This window comes from Phalaenopsis equestris, unplaced genomic scaffold (assembly GCF_001263595.1).
Source record: "Phalaenopsis equestris unplaced genomic scaffold, ASM126359v1 Scaffold000002, whole genome shotgun sequence".
Taxonomy (NCBI): domain Eukaryota; kingdom Viridiplantae; phylum Streptophyta; class Magnoliopsida; order Asparagales; family Orchidaceae; genus Phalaenopsis; species Phalaenopsis equestris.
Window position 1 is genome coordinate 74,104,138 of NW_018164444.1, and position 3,208 is coordinate 74,107,345.

At 28.3% G+C, this 3,208-nt stretch overlaps 1 protein-coding gene across 2 annotated transcripts in view; it reads left to right on the plus strand.

Annotated features, from left to right (window-relative positions):
- Nucleotides 1-403, plus strand: part of LOC110039371 (protein trichome birefringence-like 2) — a 47,590-nt gene extending 47,187 nt beyond the window's left edge. The window contains exon 7 of one of the 2 annotated variants that reach the window (XR_002295513.1): nt 374-403. The gene's annotated coding sequence lies outside the window, so the exon portion shown is untranslated. Of the gene's footprint in view, nt 1-367 lie in introns of both variants that reach the window. The other variant, XR_002295511.1, reaches the window with a different exon arrangement.
- Nucleotides 404-3,208: the final 2,805 nt, after the last annotated feature.

A 3,208-nucleotide genomic window follows, 5' to 3' on the forward strand; every position in this document is an offset into this window, starting at 1 on the left:
ATATATATATATATATATATATATATATATATATATATATATATATATATATATATCTATATGGAGTATAAAGTGGTAAATGAAAAATTTATGTGGACAACAAAAGAAGAGTAATTTTATTATTTTCATTCATACTCAAGACAATGAGGTTAAATGCCTATTTATACTCATACAAATATCATTCTAAAAACCTTTCATACACTAGCATAATCTAGAAAAGTCTACAAATAAGTTTCTTTGATTCTAATAAATGTGAAATACTAAAATTCAATTTAGAAAATATATTCTTTTAGATATATCTAATATTTAATATCTTGGTTTAATTCCAAACAGTTCTTAGTCAATACTAACGGCCTGTTTGGGGCAGCTGCAGCTTATCCAATAAATTGGTTTGCAACAAATACCCGAGGAAACCGCTACAGGGAAACTGCTGTGAGAAAGCTGGCTGCCTGTTTGTTTTTTACAATTTGAAAACTACTGTGTGACAACTATTTCTGGAAAAATGATCATCCTGCCCTCAGTGAAGTAGTATTGTTTGTAAGAGAATAGTTATAGTCATACATTTGATACTTAAACAGCCTCCTGTATAATTCATCTGATTGACTTGCTAACTAATATTCTATAAAAGTAATTAATATATATATATATATATATATATTTTAAATATTATTTTTTCTATTAATTTATTTTACTAATTAAATGTATATATCATAATTAAATTAAGTTACTTTTGCAAATATCTAATTAACATTCTTAAAATTTTCATAAAAACCATTTAATTTAATTAAATAGGGCAATTACATGTAATAGTTAAAATAAGTACTCCTATCTGAAATTTGACTTCTGCTTCCTCTGTCTTAGCTTCTTCATTAAACCAAAACCCTAAATTTTGTAAGAATTAGCATCAGGATTTCTGAACAGTAATTAAATTCATTAAGATTTACGTTATTAATCCTAATAACTAATAAATAGTTAATCCTAATAACTAAAAAATAGTTGAAATTTTAAACTGTAAATTTTAAATCGATTAAAGTTAAGATTAAAGTTAATAGTTGATCTTAGTTAATAGTTGATCTTATCTTATAATAAGACTGAGGGTTGTCAAAATGGCTCGTTGTTCGTGAATAGCTCGTGTTTGGTTAATTAAGAAGTTCGTGTTCGACGTTAAAATAAGTACTCCTATCTGAAATTTGACTTCTGCTTCCTCTGTCTTAGCTTCTTCATTAAACCAAAACCCTAAATTTTGTAAGAATTAGCATCAGGATTTCTGAACAGTAATTAAATTCATTAAGATTTACGTTATTAATCCTAATAACTAATAAATAGTTAATCCTAATAACTAAAAAATAGTTGAAATTTTAAACTGTAAATTTTAAATCGATTAAAGTTAATAGTTGATCTTATCTTATAATAAGACTGAGGGTTGTCAAAATGGCTCGTTGTTCGTGAATAGCTCGTGTTCGACTCATTAAGAAGTTCGTTTTCGACTCGTTTGCTAAGTTAACAAGCCGAGCACGAAGAAAGATTTATTCTTTCGTGTTCGGCTTGTTTTGGCTCGAAATACTACTCATCAATTATATCTATCTATCTATCCATATATATATATAATGAGTAGAATTTTTAAAAAAAATAATTGACTAAGGCTACAAAAATTCATATTCAATTAAAAGTATTAATTAAGAAAATAGTATAAAAATTATTAAATTTGGTTGGAAAAATAAACGAGCCTAACACGAGCTGAGCATGGGCTAGCTCGTGTTCGACTCGTTTACACCCCTAATAAGACTGAGCATTGTCCTCTGATATACGAGTCAGATTAAAATGACTCTTTGTTCGTAAACAGCTCGTGTTTGGCTCTTTAAGCAAACGAGTTGAACACGAACACATTTTTTGAGTTCGAAATATAAAACCGGGCCTAACACGAGCTGAGCATGGGCTAGCTCGTGTTCGGCTCGTTTACACCCCTAATAAGACAGTGCATTGTCCTCTGATATACGAGTCAAGCATACTCCTTTCTCCGCAAGCCGCCCGGCCTGGAATTATTGTTATTGTTGTATTTGCTTGCCTGTCATTGATATTTTTTTTCTCTTTATTTTATGTCATTTGACATCTTGATAAAAGTACCCTAATAATTTTGAGTATTTTTTTTTGAAATAATTATAACAACTGGTCTCTGTCATCATCATTATTGGCCAAAGGCATTATATGCAACTCTTGTGCCAACAATTTTTGCCACCAATGCATAAATTAAATAATTTGATATTTAATAAAAATAAAAAGTAAGTATTTTTATGTAAAAATTTGATTTATTTCATGGAAAAAGCATAAATAGAATTAAAAAAAAAAGAAAAAAAAAAAGCAATCTCAAATGGCTTCTATTTGATGAATGAGTTGCCAAAGAACAAAATGGTCATGCATTTGAGATTTTAAAATCCCAAATCCAATTTTTAAAGATTTTCAACTCCAATTTTAATATTTTTTATTCAAAGTCTTAGCATTCGACAGTAGCCATAATTTGTACTCAATTTTTTATTCAAATATTTTATTCGCGGACAACACCTTAAAAACAAAAATTTTCAAACATATCAACTGCTTTCGAAACACCAAACTTTAAATTGCATATTTTCCACAACAATTTTTGAACAGAGATTTCATACAACTACAGCCGAAACAAACACACCCTAAGTATTTAGCTTCCTCAATAGTTACTACAATGAGCTCAAATTTATCATTCATTAAACATAAATTTTTTTCAATCATTCTAGCATCTTCTAAATTTCCTTCATACCTTTTTAGTCAAAGACAGAGCCGAAGCCTTATTCTTAAATTTATTCTACCATGTAATAATCACAACTTGTCATCCAAAGAGTGCTATTTTTGTTATCCAACCCATTAAAATACCTCTATTTTGACATTCCTCCCAACTTTCATTCATATCTACTCCATTTTAATGCTTACCACAGACACTGTTAACCTCTTTACAATAAAAATAATATTTTTTTTGTTCGTATTAAACGATGTTAACCAGCCAAAAAAATTAATTAAGAAAAGACAATTGTAAAAAACTGTGATAATATGACAAAAATATTATACAGAGTCATAACTGCATCATTTAGATGGAATAATCTTACACCAATAGAAATTCCCTCCGAACTAAAGTAACAGCTTAACATCAAAACATCAAGGCAAAGGAAAATAATTAACAAGA